The 21365-nt window shown below is 34.7% G+C and overlaps 1 long non-coding RNA gene across 1 annotated transcript in view; it reads right to left on the reverse strand.

The window, feature by feature from the left end:
• Positions 1 to 5016: 5016 nt before the first annotated feature.
• The window catches only part of LOC143237608 (uncharacterized), a 77919-nt gene continuing 61570 nt past the window's right edge, over positions 5017 to 21365 (reverse strand). The window contains exon 3 of the long non-coding RNA XR_013020161.1: positions 5017 to 5267. This is a non-coding gene — a long non-coding RNA (uncharacterized LOC143237608). The remainder of the gene's footprint in view (positions 5268 to 21365) is intronic.

Here is a 21365-nt window from a genome sequence, read left to right on the forward strand (position 1 = left end):
TTAGTTGTGTCAGTAATGAACGTAACAGCTAGTTCTAATTATTGTACTTCTGGTGTGTTTGTCTAACACTAGGTCTCTGATGATGCGTTAAGTGGTTCTAGTTATTGTACTCCTGATGTGCTGATCTAACACTAAGTCTCTGATGATGTGTTAAGTGGTTATGATTATTGTACTTGTGGTATTGTGATCTAAAACTAGTTCTCTGATGACAATTTAGGTGGTTCTGGTCGTTTTTCTAATAATATATTAATCTAACATTGAGTCGTTGACGTGTTAAAAGGTCAGATCGCTGTACTGATGGTATGTTGTGATTTAAAATTGTTTTTCTGATAACAAAATATCAAGTGATTCTGCTGGCATGTTGATCTAAAACCGTTCATAAAGATGTACTAATTGTTTATTGTTCATTGTTCTAGTGAATTGTTGAACTAAAACTGTGTATTTTATAATTTATTAATTGGTTCTGGTCCACTGTTTTGATGGCACGTTGAGTTACAAATGTATATATAATGAAGTATTATATAGTCCTGGTTTATTTTTCGGATAATATGTCGCTAGAAATATCTGGTCTTAGCGCAAAAGTAAAACAATAGATTAATTGTGCTCTGATTATCCTGTGAAATCGAACCTCGAGTGTTAGCGTTGTAAGTCCGTAAACTCACTGCTGTCCCAGTGAGGAGAATGGTGTGACTGTTGTTCTGTTTTTACATATGTTCATGGTTACGGTGTAGAAACGAACTGTCGAATAGCACACAATGTTTTATACAGTTTATGGATTTTCAAAGTAAAATCTTTTTTCTTCTCTCTCTTCTAATAAATATTAAACAACAAAAAGAAATCATTAGTAAGTCTGCAGAAAGAATCACAACGCTAAAATTCGGAGCTCGTGGAAGGAGTGAGGATGATCCGTTGTATAGCTTTGAACTAAGAAAACAACAATAAGAATTATCCCCCCCAAGTGGTATAGCTGTATGTCTGAAGACTCACACAGCTAGAACCGGGTTTCGATACCTGTGATGAGCAGAGCACAGATAACCCTTTGTGTATCTTTTTTTGCTTAACTTTCAAACACACAAAGAAAACGAACAACAGTTAACCTCTAAACAAAGTCCATCTTAAAATTAGGCGTTTTTTTTTGTCTGTAACGTACAGCTGGGTTTGCAGTGTAAGGTTTCCAAACTTGTTTTATTTATCTTTGTAGCATACAAGTATATACTAAATAAATTTGTATGGTTCTTACTTCATACTTTCCACTAATAATGTTTTTATCTTATGACGCTTAACTTCCAGTAATGATTTCAGATTTGACGTAAATGTAAAAACAAAACAATAATGTTGAAATGAAGTTACAACAGAAGGACTTGCAATTTACTGCGGACACGTTTTCCTCTTGATTTTATTTACGTTACTTTATAATAACACTTTAAAACTGTTCAAGTTTCTATTCTCGCTTAAAGAACGTTGTCTAGTCTTTATTATTTAAGTTTGTTTTTGTATAATGGCGAAAAAAGACGTTGGAAGTTTAAAACACGTAAACTTTACTGGCGATTATCAGAATAACAATGATGAGAAAGTCATCACGACATAATTATGACTCCAGTAATTTAACTATAACAATAATTTGGTGGATTTTAAATTATTATTAAGTTTCTAAGCATTTTCTTTATGTAAATTTTAATATGCCCAATTTACTCTTTTGTCGGTTTTTTCAACTCAAATATTCTGAAAATACGTCGATTAATAACACCAAACCTTTTGACATATTTATAAGAATTACTGTTCAGTTTGCAACTCGTGTATAAAAGTAAATCGATACAAAAAACACAATAATTTAGTTTTAAAATCAATCTGTCTTTCACATTTTCTTTAAATATAATCTCAAAAATGGGCCGGCATGGCAAAGCGTGTTAAGGCTTTCGACTCGTAATCCGAGGGTCGCGAGTTTGAATCACGCTCGCACCAAACATGCTCGCCCTTCCAGCCGTGGGAGCATTATAATCTGCGGTAAATCCCACTATTCGTTGGTAAAAGAGTAGCCCAAGAGTTGGCAGTGGGTGGTGATGACTAGTTGCCCTCCCTCTAATCTTACACTGCTAAATTAGGGATGGCTAGCGCAGATAGCCCTCGAGTAGCTTTGCGCAAAATTCAAAAAACAAACAAACAAACTGGTCAAAGAACGTACCACTTTAATTACTATTATTGAAACAAAGAAATGTTAATTAATATCTTGTGCAGAAATCTGAGATTTTTCAGTCCGAGATATGTTGTCTCTACAATTCTTCATTACTTATATTCCAACTCTGTCCAAAAAGTGTTGAATTTCCCAAGAATTGGGGCAAACATTTATTCGTCTAGAGGACTGGGATGGGACAAACGCGCTTCTTTTGAGGTTGATATTCAACCTTTCATATCTTTCTTCGAGAGATGGTTATCTCCACCATGAGAAAAATTATTGCAAAAATGATTATTGATTACTTCGACAATCACTGCATATTACAATACAATTATTAAATCTGGCGAACGATTCTTTTCTGTTATAGTTTTAGGGCAAAACTCTAATTTTTGTAAGTAATGTAATTCTTTCGACATAACTTCTCAACTTATAGAAACATTTTCAAGCTAACTCTTTAAAAAAAAAAAGAAAGTTGGATATACTTGATGGAACATTGCACTGTCTAACTTATATTTAAAGGTTTGATATCAAACTATTAACTCTGAAACTAAGCGATTTTTTTCCGCTTTCGCCAACGTTAAAGAAAATCAATATTGATAAATTAAAAAGGAACTTTTTGATATCCAAACATACGTTCTAAAAAATGCTTTATTTTTATAAAAACTGAAAGAATTTATTTCTTATTTTCGAAATATGTTTATGCAACTAAACCTTGGATTGAAAACGCTTCTATGTTTCAGGCGACTGAAATTAATAATATATCCAAATCGTATCTTCCAATTGCTTTTTTTTTTTTTTGGAATTTTGCACAAAGCTACTCAAGGGCTATCTGTGCTAGCCGTCCCTAATTTAGCAGTGTAAGACTAGAGGGAAGGCAGCTAGTCATCACCACTCACCGCCAACTCTTGGGCTTCTCCTTTACCAACGAATAATGGGATTGACCGTCACATTATACGCCCCCACGGCTGGGAGGGCGAGCATGTTTAGCGCGACGCGGGCGCGAACCCGCGACCCTCGGATTACAAGTCGCACGCCTTACGCGCTAGGCCATGCCGGGCCCAAATGTTACTAACGTGACGAGTTAGTTTCCTTGGCGTTTTGTAACATCGTGGATAACAGCACTTCCAGATAGTCGGTATAAAGTTTTGATCAGGATATTTCTTGATCGTACTGTACAAAAAGATACAGTTGTACTTCTGATGTCAGAAACGGAGATACATCTTTGAAGTTAAACAACGATTTTGTTTTTATATTAACAAAAAAATTTTGGGAAAGATCGTGAGTTTAGAAAGAATGAAGCAAACACATCCGCAATATGTCGACAATCCGTTCTTTAAATACGTGGAATAGATGTATTGCATTTTAAGTGAAATATTCGAAATTACTAATTTGTGTTACATATTTTGAATAAATACAGTTATTCTGCTCTATTTATGTGAGAATAAATTATCTATATCGTATTATATGATCTTTTAACGTTTCGTTTTTGTTTTTTCTCCATTTTTAATTTACTTATGTAACCCCAGTTTCGAAACTCAGTCTAAATTGAAGAATATCAAACAATTAGCTGAAGGTTTGAATTTAGTGTAAGGTGAGTTTCCTGAAGAACACGATGCTGACTGATTCACTGATAATACCAATGTATTCTGCAGTACATGATGTACTTATAATGCCAAGATATTCTGAAGAACATGACATACTGTTAGTGTCAAAGTATCTTGGAGTACATGAGGTACTTATTGTGCCAATGTGTCCTGTAGTATATGATCTACTTATAGTACTTTTGTATTCTGTCGTAAATGATGTACTTGTAGCACCAATATATTTTGTAGTACACGATGTACTTATAATACCAATGTATTCTGTCGTACATGATGTATTTATAGTACAAGGGTATCTTGGAGTGCTTGATGTATTTTATACTACCGATGTATCGTGTAATACGTGATGAACCGATAGCACCAGTGCATCTGTGATACGTGATATATCGATAGTGTCAATGTATCTTCTGATACGTGATGTATTGATAGAACCTAGTGTATCCTAGATCTTGGTATATTCCGATAGTAACAGTGTGTTCTATGATACGTTATGTACTGATAGTACCTATGTACATTTGAATATATTATCTATTGATAGCATCTCTGTTTAGTTGAGCATATTATGTACTGATAATATCTATGCACTTTTGAATGTTTAATGTACTGATTGCGTATAATGTAGTCGTACCAATAGTGTCATAATACCGTTAAGTATGATGCAATGTTAAGTACCAATTACACATCTTCGTATCATAAGTGACAGAAACGAATAGTACCTCTCCATTTGAGGTCCGTGAAAGAACTGGATAAAACCTCCAAAGTGCTTCCATCTTGTACCCTTAGTTTCCACTGTATATATACATACAGTCATGGTTTTAAAATGTATATAATTATTATTATTTACAGGCTTTGTCCATTTGTAATTCTTTTATTTACGTAGATTGCTTGAACAATAAAGGACTGTTCTAATTTTTTACCGTTTGACTTCTTATGAATTCTTAGTATGGTTCAATAGTTTTGTAAGCAAGTTACATCTGAAATTGGAAGTTTTGCAACAATAATTTTGAGAAAAACAAACGAACTTCATTTATAAAGAGATATATCTCAAAAACAGTTCATCAAGAGTTACAGACACACACAGCGATTGAAATCTACAGATAAACAGATGCCGGTTAATTTGCAATTACTTTCTGGAAACATGAGAATTAACTACTGCTAGTAATTTTTTTTTCCACCTCTGAAAAACCGTAATTTATTTATAAACAACCATCCTTCAAAAATAAAGAAGATAATGCCGTGACGTTTCAAAATTTTTAGGAAGGCCAATCACTGGCGTCTTCTATTGTTTATCAAGAAAGTTTTCCGTTGAAGCTTGAGGCTTTGTCATTTCTGTCAAAAGACTGTTGTCTTTTGTTTGGTACAAACGTTAGTAGACGTGACACGGCGTTAATAGCAGGACTCACTTCCAGCAGCAAGATATCAATGCTAGCTATTCCAGTTGTTACAATACGTCATAAATATGGCCGGTTTCGTCTTTCACAAGGCTGCTGATTCTGAGAAGTATGGAGAAAAGAATAATAAAAAATTGCACACTTTATAATTATCACAAAAACAATTTTAAAAAAAGGTGTAATATATAAAAAAACGAGAACAATAATTTAATATTTCTATTTCATTAAATAATTATGTTTATCTTAAATAAGTCTCTTTAATTATTTTTATTTTGATTACAATATGTAACAAATTTTGTTCCTGGATAGTATATGTTATTTCTTAATTGCTTATGTTATAAAAGTACAGAAAATGACCATTATTCCCTTCAAACTTTGATTTTGTGACCTGGATAATGAAAATTAACCTATATTCTATGTAAAAACGGGCAAATTTGCACATTGCCATTCACATAAGGTCTGAATAAAACAACATATGAATCAAGATTTACATGTATTTAAACTAAAGTTAAACAAAAGTGAACAAAAATGTTTAGAAGTGCGTAGTTGAGACTGTAATGTAAATCACTTCTACGTATCAACTCCTAAATATAGTCTCCCATCATGTTTTCGTTATAATCTTCCAGGTCACAAATGCAAAGTTTCAAGAGAAAATATACGTCTTTTTCATTTACTTTATGCATAAGCAATTGGGAAATAACACTTTTTGTCCAGGAACAAGAAACAATAAAATTTGTTACATAGTGTTATTAATGGAACACTCCAGTGGTTCAGAGGTAAAGCCAAACGCTTATTACCCTAGAATTCGAGGCTCGATCCCGCGGCGAATACCATGCATAAGTCCATTGTGTAGCTTTGCATTAAAACAAATATTATTACATCAGATTACGAATAGAGGTTTTAATAAACTTTACGTCTAGTTAATAATCTCTAGCTTCACTGATTTGTCGGGAAAGTACAAACGTTAATAGAATATATACATGAATAGTGACATATTCTATGGATTATCTGTAAAGATATGTTTTGTTGTACATCGTCTTCATTGTTCTTGTCTGCGATTCAGTGTCTCTTATTACTTTTTTCTCTTCTTGTTCTTTTGCTCTTAAAAACGTGGCCTGGCGTGGCCAGGTAGTTAGGGGGCGCCTGACTCGCAATCTGAGGGTCGCGGGTTCGAATTCCCGCCACATCAAACATGCTTGCCCTTTCAGCCGTGGGAGCGTTATAAGTGATGTCCAATCCCACTGTTCGTTGGTAGAAGGAATAGCCCAAATGTTGGCGGTGGGTGGTGATTACTAGCTGCCTTCCCTCTCGTCTATCACTGCTAAATTCTAAATACGTATTAATACATCATAATAGTCAAAAGGTATAATATTAGAGTGTGCACTAATAGTATTTGTGTTCCTTTTGGTACGTGTAGTACTGAAAGTTCCTGTGGTTACATAACTTATTGATATATAGTACCAATATATCTTAGCGTATATCACGCACATACTTATGTATGTATGTAAGTGTAACCTAAACATATTTTCAATCCGATTACATTCTCTTGTTCTGAATCTCTAGAAGTTCAGCGAAAGAAAAACAAAACAAAAAAACCTTTCAACAGTTTTGAATTATACCTATCGCTTGGATGTTTGTTATTTTCTTAACACTAGATTCTCAAAGAATACCATTCTTTTCAGTATTTTGGAAATGGAAAATTCAATTTTCGTTGTAGTATCAATTCAGTTCCAGATGTATAGTTATAAGAACTTACTAGTGAAAAAAAAAAGAGTGCCTAATGATATGACAACCACACTTCAGATGCAATATCTAGAGCCGATGAGGCCTTCGTGCTATACTAAGGCTAAACAGGCCGGGTGGCATACGACAGACGCCTTTATGTTTACCACTTCATACATAGCAACTATTATATTATGGTGTAAACAAAGTTAAGTGAGTGAATTGTAATTATTATTACTCAGTACGGTAGTGCTTAGAAAAAATGTCTGTGGCATTTATATGATGCTATCAAAACTATGTATGATAGAATGATTATTATACAAACTGTGAAACACTCGGTAATGGATATAAAAAAGAAAACTACTATATTATAGTGAGTTTACTTTATAAACATATATTATTTCCTTGTTTCGTAAATAAAAGTTTTTATTTCTGATTGCTAGATTGCACTACAAATCGTTCTTATATAACGAACGTTTGTAACTTTTCATTTCAAAAACATGATATATGCCAAAACAATAAATGAATAAAGAGAAAATGATCTAGATTAATACTCAAGGTGTCAAGAAAGTCAAGTATTTATATGGCTGAGGTGTTTTTAAATCATAAAAACAATACATTATACAGTGATATACGTTTCTTCAAAATTTCAGTGCAGCCGAATCTTGTAGCTACGGGTATGTGTGTATGTGTTGTACCATATTTCATGGCCTTCAATCTGTATGATCTACTTCTTATTAATCGATAGGATTTTAGCAGGTGGTAGAGTAAAATGTATGCACATGATAGTTAGGGTGGATGCAAAAGGCGTGGGTTCTCTAAGTATCCCATTAACGTAGGTCTAGTGCTCTGAGGTATTTGTTCTATCCTAAACGAACTGTTTCATCTTCACTGGATACCACTGTAAACCACTATTTAAAGAAACTAACAAAACCTATATGGTATTAAAAGTATATATTACAATGGTATTATAAAAGTAAAGCAAATATTCACTTATCAACTTACTTCAATAAAATTATTTTAAAAAGGAAGAGAAATAGGTAATAAAAGAAGCACCAAATTTAAGTAGGATTTAAAGATGGCGCTACGAAAAATTACAAAAGCAATCTAGGGATTAATACACAAAAAACATACCAAAGATCCTACTAAGTTAGTCTGAGTCAGTCTTACATGGTTATAAGTCACTGTAAGAATGTATGGCAATATTCGGTTTAAATGATTTTATTCCAACCTGAATTAACGCATCTGACGCGAATTCAACATTCAGTTGTAGATCAAATACATCTTAGAAATATTTGTGTAATTTTGTTATGACTTTTGTATGGTTTTGTGTATTCATTATTGTCCTGCTTCTATACATTTTGGTATTGTCATCCCTAGCTCATACTTAACTTTCATAAAACAATTTTTAATTATTTTAAGCTATTTACAAACTGAATTAGGGTAAGAATTAATAACACAATATTGTTTATTTTACACACCAGTTGTTAATTATTATTATTCTATAACAGGTGTTCGCTACATTGATACATATTTTCCCTCTGTGTGTTATATACAAGTCGTTTTCAACACATCGAAAAGAAATCCGTATTTCACCATTATCGATTGATCATCAAAATACAGAAAGATGAAGAAATAAAAGAAAGAAACTATATTATAGCAAGTTTTGTTGATCAGTCACTTTAACGTCATATGCTAAATAGATTATTCTTGCAACGCTTATGGGTAAATGCAATTTCTGGTTTGTAAATCATTCTCGCACGAAATGTATATCATGATATATTACGTATACTTAATGCAACTTGCATACGACAAGTAACACAAAGAGTTAACGATACTAAATTGTGTTCCAGGCCACTTTTCTGTATATTCAATAATATAAACATATACATATGTGTATGTGCCTATACTAGATGTGTTTTATCATTTTAAGTTCATTTTTCTGTTTCTTTCGTTTCCTTCCACGCTATATCTATAAACATTTTGTACCATGCAAAAGCTAGACTATTCATGCAAATCAAATGTTTATGAAAATTATACACGGTACTCGCATGGGAAATTACCACTGCAAACGATTTCTGACTTTGTTTTATGCAAATGTGTTTAAGTAGGGTCTGCATGCCGTTTTGTTGATATTTTGTTTTATGCAATTTGATGAACGAAAATAACCTTCTGGACTGGCTGTAACTGAGAACTTGACTTGTAACACGTCCTTGCGAATCTCGTGTGTTAGAAAGTTGGTTTGTTTGGAACTTCGCGGAAAGCTACACGAGGGCTATCGGCGCTAGCCATCCCTAATTTAGCAGTGTAAGGCTAGATAGAAAGCAGCCAGTTATCACCACCCACCGCCAACACTTGGGCTGCTCTTTTACCAACGAATAGAAGGATTGACCGCGCATTATAATGACCCCACGGCTGAAAGAGCGAGCATGTTTGGTGTGACGGGGATTCGAACACGCGGTATTCCGATTACGAGTCGAGTGCCCTAACCACCTGGCCATACCGAACCCTCAGTAAGTTACTCAAATTTTTCGACGACAAAGAAGTGCCATATTTGAGACAGCTTGTAAATAAAACTGGAAGAAGTTCAAAATGAAATTATCATCCATTTAGCTTGTAAAAACTTGTCAGAAAGAAATATAAGGATAGAAGAAATTAGTAGTGTTGTTTCTTACCACATTAAAAATTAATTCTCTATCTTTTATTTTCTCAATGAAACTGTGTGCAATAACATGCTCGATTCTCATGGTGGACGTAGCACAGATACTTTTTTATACTGTTTTTTACTGTATCATACAAAGTAACTCAGTGCAATAAAACTAGAAAAATATGCATGTTTTCTGTGTTTTGATCATTGATTCTTGAAAAGAGAATTATAGTTTCCTCTTTCCGTTTACTTAGTTGTTGTTGTTTTTTACCGGTTTATTTTTAAGATTCAGTTCAGTTAATGAAATCTCCTAGCAACCATTGAACGTTGGTTTTGGTGACTGGCCAGCTCAGTTAATTACACAACCACTGACTTCATTTTGTACCATAAAGCTACCAAAACTTACTGAGTTTCAAGGTGCACGCGATATGTGACAGCCCGTTTTTATCTGATTTTGTATGAATGGTGAAAAGATCTGACACAGCTTGAATATGAATAAATAAAGTCCTTAAACCTGTTTGGTCTGTTTTGAATTTCACGCCAAGCTACATGAGAGCTATCTGCGCTAGTCGTCCCTAATAGTCAACTAGTCGTCACCACTCACCGCCAACTCTTAAGCTACTATTTTTCTAGTGACTAATGAGATTAATCGTCCCAAGGGCATGAATGTTTGGTGGGACAAGGATTCGAACCCATGACCCTCAGATTGCGAATCAATTGCCAATCCACCTGTCTTTACCGAGCTTGTGAGCCACGACAGCCTGACTTATAAAAGAGAATTACTTCATATTTATTTTTTTTTTCGTATCAAGTTCTTCTTTAAAATGGCTAGGTGTGCCGTGCCGAGAATCGGGAGGTCTAAGGTTCGTACTGTGATGTTCTTCAACACGGTCCACACTTTCAGATGTGATCGCGTTATACAAACAAGAGTCCATCACATTTTTTGGTCCAAAATATTAAAAAAGCCCTTGAAACGATGTATCAGTAGCTCAAAATTAGGGATAGCTATCCCTGAGCTCTGGAGACCTTATTTTTATAGCAAGTATGTCGCGATAGGTTGGAAATAGAATTATAGACTCGACATCTCTTTCTGCAAAATTAGTTTGTTTGTAATTAAAGACAAAGTTACACAATGGGCTAATTGTGCTTTGTCTATGACGAGTATTAAAACCCGGTTTGTAGCGTCGTAAATTCGTAGACATACCGCTGTGCCACTGGGAGAGCGGGGCTACAAAGCTAGAAACATTTGTATTGGGGCAGAAAATTGTGGGCAAGTGTTCTGAAGTTCATTGTATTGGGGCAGAAAATTGTGGGTAAGCGTTCTGAAGTTCATCGAATTACGTTTTTCTCTCTCTCAACACGACACTAATTTTAAAATCGATTTTCGCGCACTTGAGAAACGCGAGTTTTTAATTAACTTGAGTTTTATTTTTTCTGTTTTAGGTAATTCTATGTCCAGATCACACAAGTTGATCTAAATTACTGATGATTATAATATGTATAATATTAGACATATTATTTTGACTGAATCCTTTCTAAATAAACGTTTTTCGGAACCTCGAATAAAAAATCGAGAGAAGTATAATTTACACCATTTTGTGTTTTTCTTATAGCAAAGCCACAGCGAGCTATCTGCTGAGCCCACCGAGGGGAATCGAACCCCTAATTTTAGCGTCGTAACTCCGGAGATTAACCGTTGAACTAGCGGAGAGCACGCCATTTTGAAAACAACAGAAAAAAAAACTTTAATGTGAGTTCAAATAAACTATAGGTTTCGAGGTAGCTAAAAGACTTACAGTCAACGTAGTTACGAGGTAGTTCATATGCCGATACATATATATGTAAGATACACAACCATTAAGCGATTACAGTTCTTTTTTATTTCTTTTTTAAACAAAGAACAGCGAACCAAACTAGAACGTGGAACATTCCAATCAATCACGTGCGTTTGACGCGCCGAGTAGAGGAATAAAATATTTACGAAGAGAAAGTGACAAGCAAAAAAAGACGTTTGACGTTGGGTTGTTAGTGTCTGTTTGACCATGAATAACAGAGAGACACAAAGCCAGTATCCGTCCAGTTTATGCATTTTTTAAGTTACAGAGTTCACAATTGAAAGCTTCAGACATACACCTCAAGTTTCCATGGTCCTGGCTCTAGCGGACATTTTAGCTACTAGACTTAGGTCTTTATAGATTAGTACTATTAATTTTGTTATATTTCTTCATCTTCTTCGAGTTCAATAACCCGAGGCTTTTTTAGCGATTTGTTTATGCACAGAGTGTATAACTAAATATATAGTTCAAGGATTGAAGCGAAATCTAAATAACTTTTCAGATTGCACAATTTCGTGAACAATGAATGGTGATGTTGTCCTCAAACAATTACGTAGAAAGTTGCACGTAAAGTAAAATCATCTACTTACAACCTTTTGTTTTCCTTCTTTCGTGCAAATTATGGCATAGGTGTTTGTTTATTTGGTTTGGATTTCGCGCAAACCTACTTGAGAGTTCTCTGTGCTAGCCGCCTTTAATTTTGCAATGAAGTAGCAGAGGGAAGGCAACTAACTCTTGGGTTACTCTTTAGTGAGATTGCTCGAAACATTATAAAGCCCCACGGCCGAAAGGGAGGACATGTTTAATGAGACGGGGATTCGAACCCCCATATTACGAATCACGCGCACTAACCACCTGCCACCCCAGGCCTTGGAGCGAAGATACCAGTACCAAAATGATGATAGGTCCAGCATGGCCAAGTGTCTTAAGGCGTTCGACTTGTAATTCGAGGGTCGCGTGTTCGCATCTCTGTCGCGCCAAACATGCTCGCTTTTTCAGCCGTGGGGGCGTTTTAATGTGACGGTCAATCCCACTATTCGTTGGTAAAAGAGTAGCCCAAGAGTTGGCGGTAGGTGGTGATAACTAGCTGCCTTCCCTCTAGTCTTACACTGCTAAATTAGGGACGGCTAGCGCAGGTAGCCCTCGAGTAGCTTTGTGCGAAATTAAAAAAAACCAAAAAAATCAAACCAAAATGATAAAGTTAAATAAGACACCCCACGGTTGGAAGGGTGAGCATGTTTAGCGTGACGGGGATGCGAAGCCGCGACCGTCAGATTACGAGTCACACGTCTTAACACGCTTGGCCATGCCGGGCCTCAAAAATGATAAAGTTATTGTTTAATGTTTAGCACAAACTTATACCAATGAACTATCTTTGATGCACCCACTGCAAAAATTGAAACCCAAATTTTAGTTCTATACGCCCTCTAACAGAAAAACATCTGAGAAACACTTTTTAATAAAATAAACCTTAATTTTTGCAGTACTCGAGAAACTCGTGCTGTAAAAATTCACCCAACTAGAACACAGCTGAAAATAAGAAATAAGCTTCAGTTGACATTCAACGGAGGATGGAACAAATTGGATTTTCGTATCCCAGACATTAAAATCGCATTCGGATGCTACGAGCGTGACATTCGATGTAAACACTTAAAGTGGCAACGCCGTTGTTTGATCTACTGGCAGATACTTGTATAAAATAATAAGGTATTTCTATATAAAGTGGCATGTTGTGGTTCTAAAACATGATAATTGAACAGGATCAAACTCTTATAATCCACCAGTGATTAGTTTTACTAATCATACGAAATCACTATTAAATTTTGAATAAAGCTACATGTACTGATTTTTCTGTCTCCAGCTTTTTTGTTCTTGTTTTGTTTTTATATAAAAAATTCTATCCTGGCGCATCTTTTTTTGAAGAGGGAAGCGGAAACAGCATGAAGTAAAATTTAGAGCTGGCGACCTGTGTTCGAATCCGTGCGATACCACAAAATATTCCTTGCACTTTTATTGGTTTGTTGGTGCGGATAATTCATGTTAATCAGCAGATTGTTCAATGTAGCTTTGCTATGAGAAAAAAAACAACACAATTTGAGTTAGAGGGTCCTAACTAAATTTCTTCACCCTGGTCACAAGTTTAACATTCAGTGCGGCAGCGGACGGTATGTCTCTTATTCTCTTTTCCAAGAGAAGATTATTTTAAAGGCAAATAAATAATTAAAATGCAGTTATTCGTATTTACATAATTAAAAGTATAATAAAGCCATCAACGGCTTTCACATAAAAACGCGCGTGTTACACATTTCGTCCCACTTTTACGCCGGGTTTAACTGCAAGACAGTTGGCCCGGCATGGCCAGGTGGCTAAAGCACTCGACTCGTAATATGAGGGTCAAATCCACGTCACACCAAACATACTTGTCCTTTTAGACATGGGGGTGATATAATGTAACGGTCAATCCCCGTAATCGTTGATAAAAAAGTAGCCCAAGAGTTGGCGGTGGGTGGTGATGACTAGCTGCCTTCGCTCTACTCTTACACTGCTAAATTACGGACGGCTAGCGCGAAATCCAAAAAAACAAACAATACAGTTGATACATTCTACATCTTACGAGATATTACATTTCAAAGTTATTTACATAAATCACTGCTCAAAATTTACAATATGTCATGTCGCACATGTTAAACGACTTGATGGCTCTTTATCCCAATTTTGTAGTTATTTTCTTTTTAATTTTTATTATTCTCAATCTTTCTTAAATGTTCAAAGCCGTAATTGGTTTAGTTTGTTTATTTCAAATTTCGCGCAAAGCTACACGAGGGCTATCTGCGCTAGCCGTCCCTAATTTAGCATTGTAAGACTAGAGGGAAGGAAGCTAGTCATCTTGGGCTGCTCTTTTACCAACGAATAGTGGGATTGATCGTCACATTATAACGTCCCCACTGCTGAAAGAGCAAGCATGTTTGGTGTGACGGGGACTCGAACAGACGACCCTCGGATTACGAGTTGAGTGTCTTAACCACCTGACCATGCCGGGCCTCAAAGCGATAATAGTATTTGGTCGAGCTAATATTTAGTTTTGTCCCATATAACTGCGAGTGACGTTATTTCACGTGCTCTGCTATAGTTTATGTTTCTATTTTGTTGCTGTGGGTTTGGACAGGGTAGCCACCCGGTTTTTATATTGTTTAAAAAATAAGTAACATTTTTAAAAATGTGTTTCTCATGGGTTTAAACATGGGATAAAAATGTTGTTATTTCTTTAAAACATTGAATAATTTTCCGATTATCCTGAAATATGAAGAAAACTTACAGTTTATTCTTCAATTTTATCATAAACAAATTTCAACATGGTAGTTTTAACTAACATTAATAAATTTATTAAATACTATTGGATGAAAATCCCATTTAAACCGCTATTTAATTAGCACCAATTCATTATTTAAGCTAAACATATGTATAATATGCAGAACGTTTTGTGTTTCTTATCACATGAATTCCTGTTCCACGATTTTACCAAATTGCCTTCTGTATATTTTTGTCAATTATACCTATTAAAGGTTAAAAGCTGTTTACTAAAACCTAAAAAGAAAGTGAAAAAGGAGGTTTATCCTATATTTAACCCTATGAATAAGGTAAAGGAGATGTTGGAAAATACTAAGGATAAAAATAGAGATAAAATACAAGAGTGGGACTTATTAAATAGAAGGTGAATAAGAAACAACAGAATAGAAACATTAGCTCTCGAAGAAAACATACAAATCATACAATATACTTCTGTGGGATAAAGCTACAGCTTTAGCTCAGTCTAATAATATTACACCTTTGAATATCAAAGAAGTACTGGAAGTAATAAAATATATAGAAGACAAACAAACATCAGCTTGAAATGAAAGGTCATCAAGTCGCTTACTGATTTATGGCATAACATATTGTAAACTCTGAAATGTAATAATGCGTCGTAACATACAAAAAGAATAAACTGTCTTGTAAATAACTCCTGAAGACGACCCAGGAAAAAGTGTAATGGAGCGTTGCCAGCTTTATTTAACTTTCAGTTGTGTAAATACGAAACGTTCTATTTAAATTTCTTATTTGGTTTTAAGCTTTACATAATTATCGATCATGTCATTTATGTTTAAGATTATTTCACTTTTCAAAGAGTACCTCTCATCTCATGTATCAAGCTACAGTTGAAGTTTTTTTTTCCAAGGGTACCTCTCATCTCCTGTTTCCAGTTACACTGCACGTTTTACTTTTCCAAGAGTACCTCTCGCCTCCTGTTTCTAGCTACAGTTGAAGTTTTACATTTCCAAGAGAACCACTCATATTTTGTTTCTAGCTACAGTTGAAGTTTAACTTTCCAAGGATACCTCTCATCTCCTGTTGCCAGCTACAGTTAAAGTTATACTTTTCGAAAATTACCACTCTTCTATATCAATCTAGCAATAGCTGAAGTTTTGTATTTATAAGAGTACCACTCATCATTCGTTTCTAACTACGGAAATGTTTTACTTTTCAAAGGGTACCACTCATCTCTTGTTTTTAGCTATAGTTAAAGTTTCGCTTTTATAATGTTACAACTAATCACCTGTTTCCAGCTACAGTTAAAATTTTACTTTTTCAAGAGTACCTCTCATCTCCTGTTTCCATCTACAATTGAAGTTTTGCTTTTCAAATGGTACCACTTATCTCCTGTTTCCAGCTACAGTTGAAGTTTTCCTTTTCAAAGGTACCTGTTTCAGTAAGAGTTGAAGTTTTACTTTGCAAGAGTACCTCTCATCCTCTGTTTTTAGTTACAGTTGAAGTTTTACTTTTCCAAGCTATCACTCATCTTCTGCTTGAAGCTACAGTTGAAGTTTTACTTTTCAAAGGGTAGCTGTTTCAGCTACATTTGAAGTTTTGCTTTTTTAAGGGTATCTCTCATCTCCTGTTTCCACCTATACCTGAATAACAATTTATGAATATTGACAAGAAATTGTAGAATGTCAATATTAATGAAAGTGATAAAGTGGCATCGTAATCATAAGTAAAGCAGTCATTTTCAGGTTGTCTAATTACAGAAATATTTATACGTGTAAAATGTTTATTGTCCATCTCTACACAACTCTACAAGATATACGTGAGAAGCAGACACATACATATCAGCATACATTTGGTCGTTCCTACTTTTTAATTCTTTTATTTCTTGAATTTGGAAGGAATTCTAACGAAGTCATCATGATACTTTTCATCAGATGCGTCTTAGCTGTTTGACCAATTTGATCCAATTTTCAAGTATGAAAGGCCAATTAGGCTTAGTTCCTGTTTACTCACACTTGATGTATAATACTGGTATGAATAGAGCCCCCGTCCCCTCTTTTTAGTCTTCGAGTGATTTAAGCTTAAAGACAGCAAATATTTCACGAATTTTTTGCCATAAATCGATCCTGTTCTAGCCCTTTTGTCAGTATCTGCTTAAGATTGTTTTGTTTTTGACTTTCGCGTAAAGCTACATGAAGGGTATCTGCGCTATCCGTCCCTAATTTAGCAGTGTAAGTCTAGAAGGAATGCAGCTAGTCATCGCCACCCATCGCCAACTCTTGGGCTATTCCTTTTATCAACGAATAGTGGGATTGACTATCACCTTATAACGCCCCTACGGCTGAAAGGGCGAGCATGGTTGGTGCGACGGAGGATTCGAACCCGCGAGCCTCAGATTACGAGGCGAGAGCCTTAACCACATGGCCATGCAGAGCCTACCTGGCTAAAAGATAAACAGTTTGTCAGTAAACATTTTTGCTGGAGACGTTAATCGTTTTGTTTTGCGGTCGTTTTATTTATTTCTAGTCAACGACCCTTTCGTGCACACTTGCGTTGCCTTAATTAAACATTAATGCAATACAAATATTTTTCAGTATACAGGTGTAATGTTCCGAAAGTTTGCGAAGTGCGTTAAACGAGAACCATAAACGTGAGGGCTACATGGTTATTGTATTAATATTTTATCTAAGCTTAAACAGCGGAAGATCGTTACCAGAGTAAGTACTGCCAGATGGTTAGGGGGCGCTTGACTCGCAGTCTGAAGGTCGCAGGTTCGAACCTGCTATCACATTAAACACGCTCGCCCTAAAATCTATGGGGCCGTTATAAGTGAAAATCAATCCTAATATTCATTAATAAAAAATAATAGCCCAAGAGTTGGCGGTGGACGGTGATGACTAACTGGCTTCCTTCCCTCTAGTCTTACTCTGCTAAATTAGGGACGACTAGAGCAAAGAATTTTTTCTTTGCTGGAAAAAAAGCTTTCCTTTATTAATATATTACCTAAAACTGCTTGAAAAAGAACCTTGTTCTATTTTTATTAGTATTGTCCATAGGAAAGGGCAACTCCAAATTCTCAAATGGATCTTTTGTTTTGTTTCTTGCTTCCCCGTTATTACACAAACTCAAAAACAAAAAGAAAGAAAAAATCGTTAATTAAACTAGCAAGTAACTTACATTTAAAAGAAATACCATCAGCGTTAGTTGATTAAGGTGAAAGGTCACGTTATTAATTAAAAAGACTTGCTTACATTAACAGAGTATCAAAAGTAAAACTAAAGTGTAATCTCTCGTGCACCACACGTGATGGAAGTATGAATTAGATGTATATATTCATATATAATATGCTTTATTTGATAAATAATTAAAAATTATATGAAAAAGGGGTGAAGAGATTAGTGCTATTCTAATTTATATATTTCTCCCTCTGTTTCATTGGTGGCGTTGGCAGTCGAAATCAATGCTCGGTTTCTGGAAATGTTACATATAACATGTACAGATTAAAAAATATATATATATAGACTGATTGAATGCTATTTTAGTTAATATATCTAATTTGACTGTTCTTAAGTGTGTTTTTTTCTTTGTCACGTTTTTAGACTGAGTGTTGTTCTTCTGTGTCACGTATCTAGTTTGAGTGTTGTTCTATGTCACGTTTCTAGATTTAGTGCTGCTCTTCTGTGTCACGTATCTATTTTGATGGTGTTTTCGGTATAAGGTTTGAGTGTTGTTATGTACAACATATTTAATTTGACTGAAAAGTTTACCTGTAACATGTCTAGTTTGAGTGTTGTTTTGTGTCACGTTTCTAGATTGAGTGCTGTTCTTCTTTGCCACATATCTATTTTGAGCGGTGTTTTCGGTATCACATGTACGGGTTGAGTGTTGTTATGTGCGACATATTTAATTTGACTGTTGTTTTAATCTAGTTTTAGTGTTGTTTCTCGATATGATATTTACAGTTTGAATGATATTTTGTGTTATACGCTTAATTTAAGTATCTTTTTTTCTAAGTTATCTAATTCGAATAATATTTTGTAAGTTATCTAGTTTCAGCGACGTTCGGGGATTATTTAGTGAATATCAATGTTGCACTGTGTTTAATGAAACATAGCATATTCGTGTTGGTCTTTTTACTTTAACTTCTGTGACAAAAACGTTTTTGGTTTTTATTGATCTGGACTCTTTGATAAAAACTGGTTCAGCAATTAACGATTGAAGTTCAGCCGCTGTTTCAATTAAAGAACTTCTTATAAAACAAGTTGACAAACAGAGCAGAAGTAAGATGTTTGGGCAACGTACGTTGTGTGTTAAGTAAGGACTAGATAGTTAGTGACACTACAGTATGACTGCGGACTTACAACTAGCGCGAGAAACTTAGTATACAGTAAAAACAAAAACCAGAAAAAAACGACAACAACAAAAAACGAAATCAATGAACATATACAACGAAGACAAGAATATAACACAACGAAAACGAAAAAAAAAAACATCTACTGTGTGAAAAGTAAAATAATACGGGTTATAAAAAGCATAGTATATATTTGTCAAGAGTATAAAGCAACTCGAGACTTCCAGCAGTTGCGTGCGAAGTTACTGTTACTCTACAAAAGAAGCTTCGAGAAATTCCTGACGGACCTTTAACACCAGCGCACTGCTTTCTACCTCCCGGTATCTCATCATCCGGGTGATTCCCAATTGTGCCATTCCACAAGCCCCTCCATTTCAGCTTTAATAATTACTATCGGAAGGTGGTAAAGGCCGCCTTTCTAGTTATTCGACGTTAGAGTGTTTTTTTCTCTCTTTCTCTTTTATTTAGTCCTCCAGAGACTCGGAACTCTTGTATCTCCAGTTCTCTGATATTCATTTCATCTGTTAAACGTGTATATGAGTAGCTTACTTTAATAATACAAAGAAGATCAAACTCTCTAGTCTAATTTTACGAATATAAACTTTACTTTTAGAGGACAAAAAATCGTCTTTGGACAAGTAAGAAAATTTAGAGTTGTTTAAGAAGGCACTATGGAATTACAGACAATAGAGGAACAACACAAAACTGGATTGTAATAGGTTTATTTTATAAGTATCGTCAGGGTTGTAAAATGTTATAACAATTTCTGCAAATAATAGGTACTTTCAAACGTGTTTATTTAAATCTTTTACTACGTCACCGAAATGTATCTACATGGAAAATCAAATTTACAGTGGTAGGGTATTGTGGGAAATCAAAATAACAATAGTAAAGCATTGTGAGAAACTCGCTGTAGTTCAGCTGTAAGTTAACACATCCACATTGTAGTATAGCGATCTATTGTCAGGCAAAAAATGTTATAATTATTTCTAGGTTATAAAGTCACACTAGGTTTCAAAATGTGGAAGAAAAAGTTTATTTTTTCCACTATGTACGACACATTTAATTATTTAGATTATGTTATGTTAGATTAATGAAACTAGATTAATAATATAAGTGAAACTATTAGATATATTTTAATACATTAATATGCTACTATATAATATAGTGGTCTATGGTTAGGCCCATACAATGAAACGACCAAAATTGAAGATGTAAAGTTACATACTTGGATATTTTTTTCATTGTCATTGGTACTCCGCACTCTAATTGTGTTGCAATTCTGTATCTACAAAATATATATAAATATTTTGTGTGTGTGAAAAATGTGTTTGTGTATGTTTTCTTATAGCAAAGCCACATCGAACTCTCTGCTGTGTCCACCTAGGGAAATCGAACCTCTCATTTTAGCGTTGTAAATCCATAGACTTACCGCTGTCCCAGCGAGGGACTATGTGGAAAGAAAAGTCATTTTACGGATTGAACACGTAAGGCCTCATTGAATCCTGTTGAACATGGAAGTACTATACCAGACAGCAGGAGAAAAAGCATCATAAACCATGATTCTCTTATACGGCTGAGCCAGAACCAAGAGATAGATGTTCCATATGATCCTGATGTATTCAGCCAAATTTTCTACTGAAAATTTCTTAAACAGATGTTGTATAAAAAACGAAAGAGTGTTTGTTGTCTTTTATCATTGTATCTCTTCATCATTATCTTAACAAAGATTTTCTGTTCCAATAGTCTTTTGTTTTTGTGTTTAAATCAAAGATACACAATAGGCTGTCTGAGTTGTGCCCACCACAGGCATTAAACCCTCATTGGTAGGCGTATAAGCCTTTGAATTTAGTGTTAAGCTAATGAGGAGCATCACAATACCAAAGTTAACATTTTTCTAACATGAATTTTTCAAAATACGTTACATTTTAACCCGGTTTTAGGGTTTACTATAACTAGCACGTGCACTAATGTTTGTATAAGATAGGTCAAATGTGAATTCTTTGTTTTTAGAGTAAAAGCACGATGGCTGGTATGGGTGTTCAAACTTTTATCGAAATAGAGAACAACGCTTCGACCTCTTAGGTCAGCTTCAGGTTAACAAAAAGAGTTTGTAACTATCTTGTAAACCTAAAGACGGCTTAAGAGTTCGAAAGACTGTTTTATGCTTTATTTTGACCAATTTTGATACCACCCCCCCCAAAAAAAGATGAAAAACACAGGAAATTATAGAACTGTTTATATTGCTACTTAGTACCTGCAAAAAGGTGTCTTTATATCAAATCCCATTTAAATTGGTCGAAATATGGCAAAGTAATTGTCAACTAAAATCTTAAAAT

Source organism: Tachypleus tridentatus, chromosome 13, assembly GCF_004210375.1.
Source record: "Tachypleus tridentatus isolate NWPU-2018 chromosome 13, ASM421037v1, whole genome shotgun sequence".
NCBI lineage: Eukaryota > Metazoa > Arthropoda > Merostomata > Xiphosura > Limulidae > Tachypleus > Tachypleus tridentatus.